The sequence below is a fragment of the Rattus norvegicus genome, chromosome 19 (genome assembly GCF_021556685.1).
Source record: "Rattus norvegicus strain SHRSP/BbbUtx chromosome 19, alternate assembly SHRSP_T2T, whole genome shotgun sequence".
NCBI lineage: Eukaryota > Metazoa > Chordata > Mammalia > Rodentia > Muridae > Rattus > Rattus norvegicus.
In genome coordinates this window covers 66,788,521-66,805,966 of record NC_141552.1, presented here as the reverse complement: position 1 = coordinate 66,805,966, position 17,446 = coordinate 66,788,521, and the positions used below count along the sequence as shown (strand labels likewise).

The window sequence follows — 17,446 nt, the reverse complement described above, 5'->3', positions numbered from 1 at the left end:
GGGCTTGTTGGCGAGAGCCGCCCTCGTCTACGGCCATACCACCCTGAACGCGCCCGATCTCGTCTGATCTCGGAAGCTAAGCAGGGTCGGGCCTGGTTAGTACTTGGATGGGAGACCGCCTGGGAATACCGGGTGCTGTAGGCTTTTTGGACTCCCTTTTGGCCGCGCCGTGGACCAGTCTCAGGCCAGGCCATCCCCACCCACATGCATCCCACAGCCCACCCACCCACATGCATCCCACACCCCACAGGCCACAGCCCAGGCCCCGGGGAGAGCCCACCCTCGCCCTCTCAGATGCCTGGCATATGCACGGTGGCTCCAGACAGAGTGGGCGCCCCGACACCCACCACCCTGGAGGCAGCAAGACAGGAGGTGAGAGAGCCTCTCTCTATTTGCAGCGAGCCCAGGCTGGCCTCGAACACCACATCCTCGCCCACCACCGCACTGGTCTCTCTCCCCGTGTAGTGTGTGGGATTGCCTGGGTGGGTGGGTGCCCCTGTGGGGGTGCCTCTTAGGAGGCCACGGCGCGTGGGTGACTGCTGCGGTGGTGGGTGTGGCTGTGAGAGCGTGCAAAGGTCTGTGTGACCACCGGTGTGTGAGAGTGTGTGTCGCTCCCCCTCCTGCCTCCTGCTAAGGTGACTCCTGCGAGAGTCTGTGTGTGAGTGAGTGTGTGAGTGTGTGAGTGAGTGTGTGTGTGATTGAGTGTGTGTGTGACTGAGTGTATGTGTGTGTGTGTGTGTGTGTGTGTGTGTGTTTGTGAGCTGTCCTTAGGTTCCGTGCCTGCTTATGCGCCCTAGAGGGCCTGTCTACCTGTTCGGTCCGGCTTTCTTACCCCGGTGAGTTCATGCCTGGCGCGCGTGTCTGCCTGCGTGGGTCTTGCCTCTGCGCGCCCGCGTATGTGTGCCCCTATAAAGGGGTGGCACGCACGTGTGTGTGTGTGTGTGTTTGTATGTTTGTGTGTTTGTATACTTGTGTGAATGCCCGCACTTGGGAGGGAGGGCAAGGGCAGTGGGGCCTGGCTCTTGGGCCAGCCTCTCCGCTGGGTGGGCGTGGCTAGTGTGTGTGTGTGTGTGTGTGTGTGTGTGTGTCCCGGGTGGGATTGGATGCCAGCCATCACCAAATGTTCAGTTGACTTCCCGCTCCCAGGCTGAGGGCCCCTGTCCTGGGCACAGGGAGGACGGTGGGTCCCGGGTGGGTCGGGATTCCAGGAGCTGCTGGAAGCTCCGCCCTCGGCCCCCTCGAGGGCAAGAGGAAATCCCGGGTGGGTGGGTCAGGGCGCTGTTGTACTGAGCCTGTGGAAGGAAGAGTCTCTCTGTCGGGGAGGGGACGAGAGGAGGAGAGGAGGAGAGGAGGAGAGACCTCTGCGCATCCTGCGTGGGGAAAGGCTGGCACTCACAGGCTGGGCCCGTGTTCCATCCAGGGCGGGCTGAGGAGGGCTGGGGAGGCTGTAGGCCACGCGAGGCAGGCAGGCAGGCTGGCAGCCCCCGGGCTGGGGCGTGCGGATGGGGCTCGGGCAGGGGTGAGGGGCGCGCGGAAGGCAGGACGCGACGACTTTCTTAGGTGTGGGCTCTCTGTCGTCTGGGCTCTGGGCTCTGGGCTCTGGGCTCTGGGCTGGGGACTCGGGACTCGGGAGCTTGGGGCTTGCTGGCTGTCTGACGTGCCACCGGTGGGGGTGGGCCGGGCGGGCCTGGCGGGCGGCTGAGCGAGCGCAGCAGGCTCTTGGGGCTTGTCGGCGAGGGCCGCCCTCGTCTACGGCCATACCACCCTGAACGCGCCCGATCTCGTCTGATCTCGGAAGCTAAGCAGGGTCGGGCCTGGTTAGTACTTGGATGGGAGACCGCCTGGGAATACCGGGTGCTGTAGGCTTTTTGGACTCCCTTTTGGCCGCGGCGGGGGACCAGTCTCAGGCCAGGCCATCCCCACCCACATGCATCCCACAGCCCACAGGCCACAGCCCAGGCCCCGGGGAGAGCCCACCCTCGCCCTCTCAGATGCCTGGCATATGCACGGTGGCTCCAGACAGAGTGGGCGCCCCGACACCCACCACCCTGGAGGCAGCAAGACAGGAGGTGAGAGAGCCTCTCTCCATTTGCAGCGAGCCCAGGCTGGCCTCGAACACCACATCCTCGCCCACCACCGCACTGGTCTCTCTCCCCGTGTAGTGTGTGGGATTGCCTGGGTGGGTGGGTGCCCCTGTGGGGGTGCCTCTTAGGAGGCCACGGCGCGTGGGTGACTGCTGCGGTGGTGGGTGTGGCTGTGAGAGCGTGCAAAGGTCTGTGTGACCACCGGTGTGTGAGAGTGTGTGTCGCTCCCCCTCCTGCCTCCTGCTAAGGTGACTCCTGCGAGAGTCTGTGTGTGAGTGAGTGTGTGAGTGTGTGAGTGAGTGTGTGTGTGATTGAGTGTGTGTGTGACTGAGTGTATGTGTGTGTGTGTGTGTGTGTGTGTGTGTGTGTTTGTGAGCTGTCCTTAGGTTCCGTGCCTGCTTATGCGCCCTAGGGGGCCTGTCTACCTGTTCGGTCCGGCTTTCTTACCCCGGTGAGTTCATGCCTGGCGCGCGTGTCTGCCTGCGTGGGTCTTGCCTCTGCGCGCCCGCGTATGTGTGCCCCTATAAAGGGGTGGCACGCACGTGTGTGTGTGTGTGTGTTTGTATGTTTGTGTGTGTGTATACTTGTGTGAATGCCCGCACTTGGGAGGGAGGGCAAGGGCAGTGGGGCCTGGCTCTTGGGCCAGCCTCTCCGCGGGGTGGGCGTGGCTAGTGTGTGTGTGTGTGTGTGTGTGTGTGTGTGTGTGTGTCCCGGGTGGGATTGGATGCCAGCCATCACCAAATGTTCAGTTGACTTCCCGCTCCCAGGCTGAGGGCCCCTGTCCTGGGCACAGGGAGGACGGTGGGTCCCGGGTGGGTCGGGATTCCAGGAGCTGCTGGAAGCTCCGCCCTCGGCCCCCTCGAGGGCAAGAGGAAATCCCGGGTGGGTGGGTCAGGGCGCTGTTGTACTGAGCCTGTGGAAGGAAGAGTCTCTCTGTCGGGGAGGGGACGAGAGGAGGAGAGGAGGAGAGGAGGAGAGACCTCTGCGCATCCTGCGTGGGGAAAGGCTGGCACTCACAGGCTGGGCCCGTGTTCCATCCAGGGCGGGCTGAGGAGGGCTGGGGAGGCTGTAGGCCACGCGAGGCAGGCAGGCAGGCAGGCAGCCCCCGGGCTGGGGCGTGCGGATGGGGCTCGGGCAGGGGTGAGGGGCGCGCGGAAGGCAGGACGCGACGACTTTCTTAGGTGTGGGCTCTCTGTCGTCTGGGCTCTGGGCTCTGGGCTCTGGGCTCTGGGCTCTGGGCTGGGGACTCGGGACTCGGGACTCGGGACTCGGGACCCGGGGGCTTGGGGCTTGCTGGCTGTCTGACGTGCCACCGGTGGGGGTGGGCCGGGCGGGCCTGGCGGGCGGCTGAGCGGGCGCAGCAGGCTCTTGGGGCTTGTTGGCGAGAGCCGCCCTCGTCTACGGCCATACCACCCTGAACGCGCCCGATCTCGTCTGATCTCGGAAGCTAAGCAGGGTCGGGCCTGGTTAGTACTTGGATGGGAGACCGCCTGGGAATACCGGGTGCTGTAGGCTTTTTGGACTCCCTTTTGGCCGCGGCGGGGGACCAGTCTCAGGCCAGGCCATCCCCACCCACATGCATCCCACAGCCCACAGGCCACAGCCCAGGCCCCGGGGAGAGCCCACCCTCGCCCTCTCAGATGCCTGGCATATGCACGGTGGCTCCAGACAGAGTGGGCGCCCCGACACCCACCACCCTGGAGGCAGCAAGACAGGAGGTGAGAGAGCCTCTCTCCATTTGCAGCGAGCCCAGGCTGGCCTCGAACACCACATCCTCGCCCACCACCGCACTGGTCTCTCTCCCCGTGTAGTGTGTGGGATTGCCTGGGTGGGTGGGTGCCCCTGTGGGGGTGCCTCTTAGGAGGCCACGGCGCGTGGGTGACTGCTGCGGTGGTGGGTGTGGCTGTGAGAGCGTGCAAAGGTCTGTGTGACCACCGGTGTGTGAGAGTGTGTGTCGCTCCCCCTCCTGCCTCCTGCTAAGGTGACTCCTGCGAGAGTCTGTGTGTGAGTGAGTGTGTGAGTGTGTGAGTGAGTGTGTGTGTGATTGAGTGTGTGTGTGACTGAGTGTATGTGTGTGTGTGTGTGTGTGTGTTTGTGAGCTGTCCTTAGGTTCCGTGCCTGCTTATGCGCCCTAGGGGGCCTGTCTACCTGTTCGGTCCGGCTTTCTTACCCCGGTGAGTTCATGCCTGGCGCGCGTGTCTGCCTGCGTGGGTCTTGCCTCTGCGCGCCCGCGTATGTGTGCCCCTATAAAGGGGTGGCACGCACGTGTGTGTGTGTGTGTGTTTGTATGTTTGTGTGTGTGTATACTTGTGTGAATGCCCGCACTTGGGAGGGAGGGCAAGGGCAGTGGGGCCTGGCTCTTGGGCCAGCCTCTCCGCTGGGTGGGCGTGGCTAGTGTGTGTGTGTGTGTGTGTGTGTGTGTGTGTGTGTGTCCCGGGTGGGATTGGATGCCAGCCATCACCAAATGTTCAGTTGACTTCCCGCTCCCAGGCTGAGGGCCCCTGTCCTGGGCACAGGGAGGACGGTGGGTCCCGGGTGGGTCGGGATTCCAGGAGCTGCTGGAAGCTCCGCCCTCGGCCCCCTCGAGGGCAAGAGGAAATCCCGGGTGGGTGGGTCAGGGCGCTGTTGTACTGAGCCTGTGGAAGGAAGAGTCTCTCTGTCGGGGAGGGGACGAGAGGAGGAGAGGAGGAGAGGAGGAGAGACCTCTGCGCATCCTGCGTGGGGAAAGGCTGGCACTCACAGGCTGGGCCCGTGTTCCATCCAGGGCGGGCTGAGGAGGGCTGGGGAGGCTGTAGGCCACGCGAGGCAGGCAGGCAGGCAGGCAGCCCCCGGGCTGGGGCGTGCGGATGGGGCTCGGGCAGGGGTGAGGGGCGCGCGGAAGGCAGGACGCGACGACTTTCTTAGGTGTGGGCTCTCTGTCGTCTGGGCTCTGGGCTCTGGGCTCTGGGCTCTGGGCTCTGGGCTGGGGACTCGGGACTCGGGACTCGGGACTCGGGACCCGGGGGCTTGGGGCTTGCTGGCTGTCTGACGTGCCACCGGTGGGGGTGGGCCGGGCGGGCCTGGCGGGCGGCTGAGCGGGCGCAGCAGGCTCTTGGGGCTTGTTGGCGAGAGCCGCCCTCGTCTACGGCCATACCACCCTGAACGCGCCCGATCTCGTCTGATCTCGGAAGCTAAGCAGGGTCGGGCCTGGTTAGTACTTGGATGGGAGACCGCCTGGGAATACCGGGTGCTGTAGGCTTTTTGGACTCCCTTTTGGCCGCGCCGTGGACCAGTCTCAGGCCAGGCCATCCCCACCCACATGCATCCCACAGCCCACCCACCCACATGCATCCCACACCCCACAGGCCACAGCCCAGGCCCCGGGGAGAGCCCACCCTCGCCCTCTCAGATGCCTGGCATATGCACGGTGGCTCCAGACAGAGTGGGCGCCCCGACACCCACCACCCTGGAGGCAGCAAGACAGGAGGTGAGAGAGCCTCTCTCTATTTGCAGCGAGCCCAGGCTGGCCTCGAACACCACATCCTCGCCCACCACCGCACTGGTCTCTCTCCCCGTGTAGTGTGTGGGATTGCCTGGGTGGGTGGGTGCCCCTGTGGGGGTGCCTCTTAGGAGGCCACGGCGCGTGGGTGACTGCTGCGGTGGTGGGTGTGGCTGTGAGAGCGTGCAAAGGTCTGTGTGACCACCGGTGTGTGAGAGTGTGTGTCGCTCCCCCTCCTGCCTCCTGCTAAGGTGACTCCTGCGAGAGTCTGTGTGTGAGTGAGTGTGTGAGTGTGTGAGTGAGTGTGTGTGTGATTGAGTGTGTGTGTGACTGAGTGTATGTGTGTGTGTGTGTGTGTGTGTGTGTGTGTGTTTGTGAGCTGTCCTTAGGTTCCGTGCCTGCTTATGCGCCCTAGAGGGCCTGTCTACCTGTTCGGTCCGGCTTTCTTACCCCGGTGAGTTCATGCCTGGCGCGCGTGTCTGCCTGCGTGGGTCTTGCCTCTGCGCGCCCGCGTATGTGTGCCCCTATAAAGGGGTGGCACGCACGTGTGTGTGTGTGTGTGTTTGTATGTTTGTGTGTTTGTATACTTGTGTGAATGCCCGCACTTGGGAGGGAGGGCAAGGGCAGTGGGGCCTGGCTCTTGGGCCAGCCTCTCCGCTGGGTGGGCGTGGCTAGTGTGTGTGTGTGTGTGTGTGTGTGTGTGTGTGTCCCGGGTGGGATTGGATGCCAGCCATCACCAAATGTTCAGTTGACTTCCCGCTCCCAGGCTGAGGGCCCCTGTCCTGGGCACAGGGAGGACGGTGGGTCCCGGGTGGGTCGGGATTCCAGGAGCTGCTGGAAGCTCCGCCCTCGGCCCCCTCGAGGGCAAGAGGAAATCCCGGGTGGGTGGGTCAGGGCGCTGTTGTACTGAGCCTGTGGAAGGAAGAGTCTCTCTGTCGGGGAGGGGACGAGAGGAGGAGAGGAGGAGAGGAGGAGAGACCTCTGCGCATCCTGCGTGGGGAAAGGCTGGCACTCACAGGCTGGGCCCGTGTTCCATCCAGGGCGGGCTGAGGAGGGCTGGGGAGGCTGTAGGCCACGCGAGGCAGGCAGGCAGGCTGGCAGCCCCCGGGCTGGGGCGTGCGGATGGGGCTCGGGCAGGGGTGAGGGGCGCGCGGAAGGCAGGACGCGACGACTTTCTTAGGTGTGGGCTCTCTGTCGTCTGGGCTCTGGGCTCTGGGCTCTGGGCTCTGGGATGGGGACTCGGGACTCGGGAGCTTGGGGCTTGCTGGCTGTCTGACGTGCCACCGGTGGGGGTGGGCCGGGCGGGCCTGGCGGGCGGCTGAGCGAGCGCAGCAGGCTCTTGGGGCTTGTCGGCGAGGGCCGCCCTCGTCTACGGCCATACCACCCTGAACGCGCCCGATCTCGTCTGATCTCGGAAGCTAAGCAGGGTCGGGCCTGGTTAGTACTTGGATGGGAGACCGCCTGGGAATACCGGGTGCTGTAGGCTTTTTGGACTCCCTTTTGGCCGCGGCGGGGGACCAGTCTCAGGCCAGGCCATCCCCACCCACATGCATCCCACAGCCCACAGGCCACAGCCCAGGCCCCGGGGAGAGCCCACCCTCGCCCTCTCAGATGCCTGGCATATGCACGGTGGCTCCAGACAGAGTGGGCGCCCCGACACCCACCACCCTGGAGGCAGCAAGACAGGAGGTGAGAGAGCCTCTCTCCATTTGCAGCGAGCCCAGGCTGGCCTCGAACACCACATCCTCGCCCACCACCGCACTGGTCTCTCTCCCCGTGTAGTGTGTGGGATTGCCTGGGTGGGTGGGTGCCCCTGTGGGGGTGCCTCTTAGGAGGCCACGGCGCGTGGGTGACTGCTGCGGTGGTGGGTGTGGCTGTGAGAGCGTGCAAAGGTCTGTGTGACCACCGGTGTGTGAGAGTGTGTGTCGCTCCCCCTCCTGCCTCCTGCTAAGGTGACTCCTGCGAGAGTCTGTGTGTGAGTGAGTGTGTGAGTGTGTGAGTGAGTGTGTGTGTGATTGAGTGTGTGTGTGACTGAGTGTATGTGTGTGTGTGTGTGTGTGTGTGTGTTTGTGAGCTGTCCTTAGGTTCCGTGCCTGCTTATGCGCCCTAGGGGGCCTGTCTACCTGTTCGGTCCGGCTTTCTTACCCCGGTGAGTTCATGCCTGGCGCGCGTGTCTGCCTGCGTGGGTCTTGCCTCTGCGCGCCCGCGTATGTGTGCCCCTATAAAGGGGTGGCACGCACGTGTGTGTGTGTGTGTGTTTGTATGTTTGTGTGTGTGTATACTTGTGTGAATGCCCGCACTTGGGAGGGAGGGCAAGGGCAGTGGGGCCTGGCTCTTGGGCCAGCCTCTCCGCGGGGTGGGCGTGGCTAGTGTGTGTGTGTGTGTGTGTGTGTGTGTGTGTGTGTGTGTCCCGGGTGGGATTGGATGCCAGCCATCACCAAATGTTCAGTTGACTTCCCGCTCCCAGGCTGAGGGCCCCTGTCCTGGGCACAGGGAGGACGGTGGGTCCCGGGTGGGTCGGGATTCCAGGAGCTGCTGGAAGCTCCGCCCTCGGCCCCCTCGAGGGCAAGAGGAAATCCCGGGTGGGTGGGTCAGGGCGCTGTTGTACTGAGCCTGTGGAAGGAAGAGTCTCTCTGTCGGGGAGGGGACGAGAGGAGGAGAGGAGGAGAGGAGGAGAGACCTCTGCGCATCCTGCGTGGGGAAAGGCTGGCACTCACAGGCTGGGCCCGTGTTCCATCCAGGGCGGGCTGAGGAGGGCTGGGGAGGCTGTAGGCCACGCGAGGCAGGCAGGCAGGCAGGCAGCCCCCGGGCTGGGGCGTGCGGATGGGGCTCGGGCAGGGGTGAGGGGCGCGCGGAAGGCAGGACGCGACGACTTTCTTAGGTGTGGGCTCTCTGTCGTCTGGGCTCTGGGCTCTGGGCTCTGGGCTCTGGGCTCTGGGCTGGGGACTCGGGACTCGGGACTCGGGACTCGGGACCCGGGGGCTTGGGGCTTGCTGGCTGTCTGACGTGCCACCGGTGGGGGTGGGCCGGGCGGGCCTGGCGGGCGGCTGAGCGGGCGCAGCAGGCTCTTGGGGCTTGTTGGCGAGAGCCGCCCTCGTCTACGGCCATACCACCCTGAACGCGCCCGATCTCGTCTGATCTCGGAAGCTAAGCAGGGTCGGGCCTGGTTAGTACTTGGATGGGAGACCGCCTGGGAATACCGGGTGCTGTAGGCTTTTTGGACTCCCTTTTGGCCGCGGCGGGGGACCAGTCTCAGGCCAGGCCATCCCCACCCACATGCATCCCACAGCCCACAGGCCACAGCCCAGGCCCCGGGGAGAGCCCACCCTCGCCCTCTCAGATGCCTGGCATATGCACGGTGGCTCCAGACAGAGTGGGCGCCCCGACACCCACCACCCTGGAGGCAGCAAGACAGGAGGTGAGAGAGCCTCTCTCCATTTGCAGCGAGCCCAGGCTGGCCTCGAACACCACATCCTCGCCCACCACCGCACTGGTCTCTCTCCCCGTGTAGTGTGTGGGATTGCCTGGGTGGGTGGGTGCCCCTGTGGGGGTGCCTCTTAGGAGGCCACGGCGCGTGGGTGACTGCTGCGGTGGTGGGTGTGGCTGTGAGAGCGTGCAAAGGTCTGTGTGACCACCGGTGTGTGAGAGTGTGTGTCGCTCCCCCTCCTGCCTCCTGCTAAGGTGACTCCTGCGAGAGTCTGTGTGTGAGTGAGTGTGTGAGTGTGTGAGTGAGTGTGTGTGTGATTGAGTGTGTGTGTGACTGAGTGTATGTGTGTGTGTGTGTGTGTGTGTTTGTGAGCTGTCCTTAGGTTCCGTGCCTGCTTATGCGCCCTAGGGGGCCTGTCTACCTGTTCGGTCCGGCTTTCTTACCCCGGTGAGTTCATGCCTGGCGCGCGTGTCTGCCTGCGTGGGTCTTGCCTCTGCGCGCCCGCGTATGTGTGCCCCTATAAAGGGGTGGCACGCACGTGTGTGTGTGTGTGTGTTTGTATGTTTGTGTGTGTGTATACTTGTGTGAATGCCCGCACTTGGGAGGGAGGGCAAGGGCAGTGGGGCCTGGCTCTTGGGCCAGCCTCTCCGCTGGGTGGGCGTGGCTAGTGTGTGTGTGTGTGTGTGTGTGTGTGTGTGTGTGTGTCCCGGGTGGGATTGGATGCCAGCCATCACCAAATGTTCAGTTGACTTCCCGCTCCCAGGCTGAGGGCCCCTGTCCTGGGCACAGGGAGGACGGTGGGTCCCGGGTGGGTCGGGATTCCAGGAGCTGCTGGAAGCTCCGCCCTCGGCCCCCTCGAGGGCAAGAGGAAATCCCGGGTGGGTGGGTCAGGGCGCTGTTGTACTGAGCCTGTGGAAGGAAGAGTCTCTCTGTCGGGGAGGGGACGAGAGGAGGAGAGGAGGAGAGGAGGAGAGACCTCTGCGCATCCTGCGTGGGGAAAGGCTGGCACTCACAGGCTGGGCCCGTGTTCCATCCAGGGCGGGCTGAGGAGGGCTGGGGAGGCTGTAGGCCACGCGAGGCAGGCAGGCAGGCAGGCAGCCCCCGGGCTGGGGCGTGCGGATGGGGCTCGGGCAGGGGTGAGGGGCGCGCGGAAGGCAGGACGCGACGACTTTCTTAGGTGTGGGCTCTCTGTCGTCTGGGCTCTGGGCTCTGGGCTCTGGGCTCTGGGCTCTGGGCTGGGGACTCGGGACTCGGGACTCGGGACTCGGGACCCGGGGGCTTGGGGCTTGCTGGCTGTCTGACGTGCCACCGGTGGGGGTGGGCCGGGCGGGCCTGGCGGGCGGCTGAGCGGGCGCAGCAGGCTCTTGGGGCTTGTTGGCGAGAGCCGCCCTCGTCTACGGCCATACCACCCTGAACGCGCCCGATCTCGTCTGATCTCGGAAGCTAAGCAGGGTCGGGCCTGGTTAGTACTTGGATGGGAGACCGCCTGGGAATACCGGGTGCTGTAGGCTTTTTGGACTCCCTTTTGGCCGCGCCGTGGACCAGTCTCAGGCCAGGCCATCCCCACCCACATGCATCCCACAGCCCACCCACCCACATGCATCCCACACCCCACAGGCCACAGCCCAGGCCCCGGGGAGAGCCCACCCTCGCCCTCTCAGATGCCTGGCATATGCACGGTGGCTCCAGACAGAGTGGGCGCCCCGACACCCACCACCCTGGAGGCAGCAAGACAGGAGGTGAGAGAGCCTCTCTCTATTTGCAGCGAGCCCAGGCTGGCCTCGAACACCACATCCTCGCCCACCACCGCACTGGTCTCTCTCCCCGTGTAGTGTGTGGGATTGCCTGGGTGGGTGGGTGCCCCTGTGGGGGTGCCTCTTAGGAGGCCACGGCGCGTGGGTGACTGCTGCGGTGGTGGGTGTGGCTGTGAGAGCGTGCAAAGGTCTGTGTGACCACCGGTGTGTGAGAGTGTGTGTCGCTCCCCCTCCTGCCTCCTGCTAAGGTGACTCCTGCGAGAGTCTGTGTGTGAGTGAGTGTGTGAGTGTGTGAGTGAGTGTGTGTGTGATTGAGTGTGTGTGTGACTGAGTGTATGTGTGTGTGTGTGTGTGTGTGTGTGTGTGTGTTTGTGAGCTGTCCTTAGGTTCCGTGCCTGCTTATGCGCCCTAGAGGGCCTGTCTACCTGTTCGGTCCGGCTTTCTTACCCCGGTGAGTTCATGCCTGGCGCGCGTGTCTGCCTGCGTGGGTCTTGCCTCTGCGCGCCCGCGTATGTGTGCCCCTATAAAGGGGTGGCACGCACGTGTGTGTGTGTGTGTGTTTGTATGTTTGTGTGTTTGTATACTTGTGTGAATGCCCGCACTTGGGAGGGAGGGCAAGGGCAGTGGGGCCTGGCTCTTGGGCCAGCCTCTCCGCTGGGTGGGCGTGGCTAGTGTGTGTGTGTGTGTGTGTGTGTGTGTGTGTGTCCCGGGTGGGATTGGATGCCAGCCATCACCAAATGTTCAGTTGACTTCCCGCTCCCAGGCTGAGGGCCCCTGTCCTGGGCACAGGGAGGACGGTGGGTCCCGGGTGGGTCGGGATTCCAGGAGCTGCTGGAAGCTCCGCCCTCGGCCCCCTCGAGGGCAAGAGGAAATCCCGGGTGGGTGGGTCAGGGCGCTGTTGTACTGAGCCTGTGGAAGGAAGAGTCTCTCTGTCGGGGAGGGGACGAGAGGAGGAGAGGAGGAGAGGAGGAGAGACCTCTGCGCATCCTGCGTGGGGAAAGGCTGGCACTCACAGGCTGGGCCCGTGTTCCATCCAGGGCGGGCTGAGGAGGGCTGGGGAGGCTGTAGGCCACGCGAGGCAGGCAGGCAGGCTGGCAGCCCCCGGGCTGGGGCGTGCGGATGGGGCTCGGGCAGGGGTGAGGGGCGCGCGGAAGGCAGGACGCGACGACTTTCTTAGGTGTGGGCTCTCTGTCGTCTGGGCTCTGGGCTCTGGGCTCTGGGCTCTGGGCTGGGGACTCGGGACTCGGGAGCTTGGGGCTTGCTGGCTGTCTGACGTGCCACCGGTGGGGGTGGGCCGGGCGGGCCTGGCGGGCGGCTGAGCGAGCGCAGCAGGCTCTTGGGGCTTGTCGGCGAGGGCCGCCCTCGTCTACGGCCATACCACCCTGAACGCGCCCGATCTCGTCTGATCTCGGAAGCTAAGCAGGGTCGGGCCTGGTTAGTACTTGGATGGGAGACCGCCTGGGAATACCGGGTGCTGTAGGCTTTTTGGACTCCCTTTTGGCCGCGGCGGGGGACCAGTCTCAGGCCAGGCCATCCCCACCCACATGCATCCCACAGCCCACAGGCCACAGCCCAGGCCCCGGGGAGAGCCCACCCTCGCCCTCTCAGATGCCTGGCATATGCACGGTGGCTCCAGACAGAGTGGGCGCCCCGACACCCACCACCCTGGAGGCAGCAAGACAGGAGGTGAGAGAGCCTCTCTCCATTTGCAGCGAGCCCAGGCTGGCCTCGAACACCACATCCTCGCCCACCACCGCACTGGTCTCTCTCCCCGTGTAGTGTGTGGGATTGCCTGGGTGGGTGGGTGCCCCTGTGGGGGTGCCTCTTAGGAGGCCACGGCGCGTGGGTGACTGCTGCGGTGGTGGGTGTGGCTGTGAGAGCGTGCAAAGGTCTGTGTGACCACCGGTGTGTGAGAGTGTGTGTCGCTCCCCCTCCTGCCTCCTGCTAAGGTGACTCCTGCGAGAGTCTGTGTGTGAGTGAGTGTGTGAGTGTGTGAGTGAGTGTGTGTGTGATTGAGTGTGTGTGTGACTGAGTGTATGTGTGTGTGTGTGTGTGTGTGTGTGTGTTTGTGAGCTGTCCTTAGGTTCCGTGCCTGCTTATGCGCCCTAGGGGGCCTGTCTACCTGTTCGGTCCGGCTTTCTTACCCCGGTGAGTTCATGCCTGGCGCGCGTGTCTGCCTGCGTGGGTCTTGCCTCTGCGCGCCCGCGTATGTGTGCCCCTATAAAGGGGTGGCACGCACGTGTGTGTGTGTGTGTGTTTGTATGTTTGTGTGTGTGTATACTTGTGTGAATGCCCGCACTTGGGAGGGAGGGCAAGGGCAGTGGGGCCTGGCTCTTGGGCCAGCCTCTCCGCTGGGTGGGCGTGGCTAGTGTGTGTGTGTGTGTGTGTGTGTGTGTGTGTGTGTGTCCCGGGTGGGATTGGATGCCAGCCATCACCAAATGTTCAGTTGACTTCCCGCTCCCAGGCTGAGGGCCCCTGTCCTGGGCACAGGGAGGACGGTGGGTCCCGGGTGGGTCGGGATTCCAGGAGCTGCTGGAAGCTCCGCCCTCGGCCCCCTCGAGGGCAAGAGGAAATCCCGGGTGGGTGGGTCAGGGCGCTGTTGTACTGAGCCTGTGGAAGGAAGAGTCTCTCTGTCGGGGAGGGGACGAGAGGAGGAGAGGAGGAGAGGAGGAGAGACCTCTGCGCATCCTGCGTGGGGAAAGGCTGGCACTCACAGGCTGGGCCCGTGTTCCATCCAGGGCGGGCTGAGGAGGGCTGGGGAGGCTGTAGGCCACGCGAGGCAGGCAGGCAGGCAGGCAGCCCCCGGGCTGGGGCGTGCGGATGGGGCTCGGGCAGGGGTGAGGGGCGCGCGGAAGGCAGGACGCGACGACTTTCTTAGGTGTGGGCTCTCTGTCGTCTGGGCTCTGGGCTCTGGGCTCTGGGCTCTGGGCTCTGGGCTGGGGACTCGGGACTCGGGACTCGGGACTCGGGACCCGGGGGCTTGGGGCTTGCTGGCTGTCTGACGTGCCACCGGTGGGGGTGGGCCGGGCGGGCCTGGCGGGCGGCTGAGCGGGCGCAGCAGGCTCTTGGGGCTTGTTGGCGAGAGCCGCCCTCGTCTACGGCCATACCACCCTGAACGCGCCCGATCTCGTCTGATCTCGGAAGCTAAGCAGGGTCGGGCCTGGTTAGTACTTGGATGGGAGACCGCCTGGGAATACCGGGTGCTGTAGGCTTTTTGGACTCCCTTTTGGCCGCGCCGTGGACCAGTCTCAGGCCAGGCCATCCCCACCCACATGCATCCCACAGCCCACCCACCCACATGCATCCCACACCCCACAGGCCACAGCCCAGGCCCCGGGGAGAGCCCACCCTCGCCCTCTCAGATGCCTGGCATATGCACGGTGGCTCCAGACAGAGTGGGCGCCCCGACACCCACCACCCTGGAGGCAGCAAGACAGGAGGTGAGAGAGCCTCTCTCTATTTGCAGCGAGCCCAGGCTGGCCTCGAACACCACATCCTCGCCCACCACCGCACTGGTCTCTCTCCCCGTGTAGTGTGTGGGATTGCCTGGGTGGGTGGGTGCCCCTGTGGGGGTGCCTCTTAGGAGGCCACGGCGCGTGGGTGACTGCTGCGGTGGTGGGTGTGGCTGTGAGAGCGTGCAAAGGTCTGTGTGACCACCGGTGTGTGAGAGTGTGTGTCGCTCCCCCTCCTGCCTCCTGCTAAGGTGACTCCTGCGAGAGTCTGTGTGTGAGTGAGTGTGTGAGTGTGTGAGTGAGTGTGTGTGTGATTGAGTGTGTGTGTGACTGAGTGTATGTGTGTGTGTGTGTGTGTGTGTGTGTGTGTGTTTGTGAGCTGTCCTTAGGTTCCGTGCCTGCTTATGCGCCCTAGAGGGCCTGTCTACCTGTTCGGTCCGGCTTTCTTACCCCGGTGAGTTCATGCCTGGCGCGCGTGTCTGCCTGCGTGGGTCTTGCCTCTGCGCGCCCGCGTATGTGTGCCCCTATAAAGGGGTGGCACGCACGTGTGTGTGTGTGTGTGTTTGTATGTTTGTGTGTTTGTATACTTGTGTGAATGCCCGCACTTGGGAGGGAGGGCAAGGGCAGTGGGGCCTGGCTCTTGGGCCAGCCTCTCCGCTGGGTGGGCGTGGCTAGTGTGTGTGTGTGTGTGTGTGTGTGTGTGTGTGTCCCGGGTGGGATTGGATGCCAGCCATCACCAAATGTTCAGTTGACTTCCCGCTCCCAGGCTGAGGGCCCCTGTCCTGGGCACAGGGAGGACGGTGGGTCCCGGGTGGGTCGGGATTCCAGGAGCTGCTGGAAGCTCCGCCCTCGGCCCCCTCGAGGGCAAGAGGAAATCCCGGGTGGGTGGGTCAGGGCGCTGTTGTACTGAGCCTGTGGAAGGAAGAGTCTCTCTGTCGGGGAGGGGACGAGAGGAGGAGAGGAGGAGAGGAGGAGAGACCTCTGCGCATCCTGCGTGGGGAAAGGCTGGCACTCACAGGCTGGGCCCGTGTTCCATCCAGGGCGGGCTGAGGAGGGCTGGGGAGGCTGTAGGCCACGCGAGGCAGGCAGGCAGGCTGGCAGCCCCCGGGCTGGGGCGTGCGGATGGGGCTCGGGCAGGGGTGAGGGGCGCGCGGAAGGCAGGACGCGACGACTTTCTTAGGTGTGGGCTCTCTGTCGTCTGGGCTCTGGGCTCTGGGCTCTGGGCTCTGGGCTGGGGACTCGGGACTCGGGAGCTTGGGGCTTGCTGGCTGTCTGACGTGCCACCGGTGGGGGTGGGCCGGGCGGGCCTGGCGGGCGGCTGAGCGAGCGCAGCAGGCTCTTGGGGCTTGTCGGCGAGGGCCGCCCTCGTCTACGGCCATACCACCCTGAACGCGCCCGATCTCGTCTGATCTCGGAAGCTAAGCAGGGTCGGGCCTGGTTAGTACTTGGATGGGAGACCGCCTGGGAATACCGGGTGCTGTAGGCTTTTTGGACTCCCTTTTGGCCGCGGCGGGGGACCAGTCTCAGGCCAGGCCATCCCCACCCACATGCATCCCACAGCCCACAGGCCACAGCCCAGGCCCCGGGGAGAGCCCACCCTCGCCCTCTCAGATGCCTGGCATATGCACGGTGGCTCCAGACAGAGTGGGCGCCCCGACACCCACCACCCTGGAGGCAGCAAGACAGGAGGTGAGAGAGCCTCTCTCCATTTGCAGCGAGCCCAGGCTGGCCTCGAACACCACATCCTCGCCCACCACCGCACTGGTCTCTCTCCCCGTGTAGTGTGTGGGATTGCCTGGGTGGGTGGGTGCCCCTGTGGGGGTGCCTCTTAGGAGGCCACGGCGCGTGGGTGACTGCTGCGGTGGTGGGTGTGGCTGTGAGAGCGTGCAAAGGTCTGTGTGACCACCGGTGTGTGAGAGTGTGTGTCGCTCCCCCTCCTGCCTCCTGCTAAGGTGACTCCTGCGAGAGTCTGTGTGTGAGTGAGTGTGTGAGTGTGTGAGTGAGTGTGTGTGTGATTGAGTGTGTGTGTGACTGAGTGTATGTGTGTGTGTGTGTGTGTGTGTGTGTGTTTGTGAGCTGTCCTTAGGTTCCGTGCCTGCTTATGCGCCCTAGGGGGCCTGTCTACCTGTTCGGTCCGGCTTTCTTACCCCGGTGAGTTCATGCCTGGCGCGCGTGTCTGCCTGCGTGGGTCTTGCCTCTGCGCGCCCGCGTATGTGTGCCCCTATAAAGGGGTGGCACGCACGTGTGTGTGTGTGTGTGTTTGTATGTTTGTGTGTGTGTATACTTGTGTGAATGCCCGCACTTGGGAGGGAGGGCAAGGGCAGTGGGGCCTGGCTCTTGGGCCAGCCTCTCCGCTGGGTGGGCGTGGCTAGTGTGTGTGTGTGTGTGTGTGTGTGTGTGTGTGTGTGTGTGTCCCGGGTGGGATTGGATGCCAGCCATCACCAAATGTTCAGTTGACTTCCCGCTCCCAGGCTGAGGGCCCCTGTCCTGGGCACAGGGAGGACGGTGGGTCCCGGGTGGGTCGGGATTCCAGGAGCTGCTGGAAGCTCCGCCCTCGGCCCCCTCGAGGGCAAGAGGAAATCCCGGGTGGGTGGGTCAGGGCGCTGTTGTACTGAGCCTGTGGAAGGAAGAGTCTCTCTGTCGGGGAGGGGACGAGAGGAGGAGAGGAGGAGAGGAGGAGAGACCTCTGCGCATCCTGCGTGGGGAAAGGCTGGCACTCACAGGCTGGGCCCGTGTTCCATCCAGGGCGGGCTGAGGAGGGCTGGGGAGGCTGTAGGCCACGCGAGGCAGGCAGGCAGGCAGGCAGCCCCCGGGCTGGGGCGTGCGGATGGGGCTCGGGCAGGGGTGAGGGGCGCGCGGAAGGCAGGACGCGACGACTTTCTTAGGTGTGGGCTCTCTGTCGTCTGGGCTCTGGGCTCTGGGCTCTGGGCTCTGGGCTCTGGGCTGGGGACTCGGGACTCGGGACTCGGGACTCGGGACCCGGGGGCTTGGGGCTTGCTGGCTGTCTGACGTGCCACCGGTGGGGGTGGGCCGGGCGGGCCTGGCGGGCGGCTGAGCGGGCGCAGCAGGCTCTTGGGGCTTGTTGGCGAGAGCCGCCCTCGTCTACGGCCATACCACCCTGAACGCGCCCGATCTCGTCTGATCTCGGAAGCTAAGCAGGGTCGGGCCTGGTTAGTACTTGGATGGGAGACCGCCTGGGAATACCGGGTGCTGTAGGCTTTTTGGACTCCCTTTTGGCCGCGGCGGGGGAC

General features: G+C 64.8%; 11 non-coding genes across 11 annotated transcripts; all 11 read left to right on the top strand.

The window, feature by feature from the left end:
* The first annotated feature begins 25 nt into the window (after positions 1-25).
* On the top strand, positions 26-144 carry LOC147999558 (5S ribosomal RNA). Its single transcript, XR_015644387.1, has one exon. It is a non-coding gene; the product is annotated as a 5S ribosomal RNA (ribosomal RNA).
* A 1,603-nt stretch (positions 145-1,747) lies between these two features.
* On the top strand, positions 1,748-1,866 carry LOC147999557 (5S ribosomal RNA). Its single transcript, XR_015644386.1, has one exon. It is a non-coding gene; the product is annotated as a 5S ribosomal RNA (ribosomal RNA).
* Positions 1,867-3,480: 1,614 nt separating this feature from the next.
* Positions 3,481-3,599, top strand: LOC147999556 (5S ribosomal RNA). The gene has a single exon (XR_015644385.1). It is a non-coding gene; the product is annotated as a 5S ribosomal RNA (ribosomal RNA).
* A 1,604-nt stretch (positions 3,600-5,203) lies between these two features.
* Positions 5,204-5,322, top strand: LOC147999555 (5S ribosomal RNA). The gene has a single exon (XR_015644384.1). It is a non-coding gene; the product is annotated as a 5S ribosomal RNA (ribosomal RNA).
* A 1,607-nt stretch (positions 5,323-6,929) lies between these two features.
* LOC147999554 (5S ribosomal RNA) lies at positions 6,930-7,048 on the top strand. Its single transcript, XR_015644382.1, has one exon. It is a non-coding gene; the product is annotated as a 5S ribosomal RNA (ribosomal RNA).
* A 1,610-nt stretch (positions 7,049-8,658) lies between these two features.
* LOC147999553 (5S ribosomal RNA) lies at positions 8,659-8,777 on the top strand. The gene has a single exon (XR_015644381.1). It is a non-coding gene; the product is annotated as a 5S ribosomal RNA (ribosomal RNA).
* A 1,604-nt stretch (positions 8,778-10,381) lies between these two features.
* LOC147999552 (5S ribosomal RNA) lies at positions 10,382-10,500 on the top strand. The gene has a single exon (XR_015644380.1). It is a non-coding gene; the product is annotated as a 5S ribosomal RNA (ribosomal RNA).
* A 1,607-nt stretch (positions 10,501-12,107) lies between these two features.
* LOC147999551 (5S ribosomal RNA) lies at positions 12,108-12,226 on the top strand. Its single transcript, XR_015644379.1, has one exon. It is a non-coding gene; the product is annotated as a 5S ribosomal RNA (ribosomal RNA).
* A 1,610-nt stretch (positions 12,227-13,836) lies between these two features.
* Positions 13,837-13,955, top strand: LOC147999550 (5S ribosomal RNA). The gene has a single exon (XR_015644378.1). It is a non-coding gene; the product is annotated as a 5S ribosomal RNA (ribosomal RNA).
* Positions 13,956-15,562: 1,607 nt separating this feature from the next.
* LOC147999549 (5S ribosomal RNA) lies at positions 15,563-15,681 on the top strand. The gene has a single exon (XR_015644377.1). It is a non-coding gene; the product is annotated as a 5S ribosomal RNA (ribosomal RNA).
* Positions 15,682-17,295: 1,614 nt separating this feature from the next.
* Positions 17,296-17,414, top strand: LOC147999548 (5S ribosomal RNA). The gene has a single exon (XR_015644376.1). It is a non-coding gene; the product is annotated as a 5S ribosomal RNA (ribosomal RNA).
* The last annotated feature ends 32 nt before the right edge of the window (positions 17,415-17,446 follow it).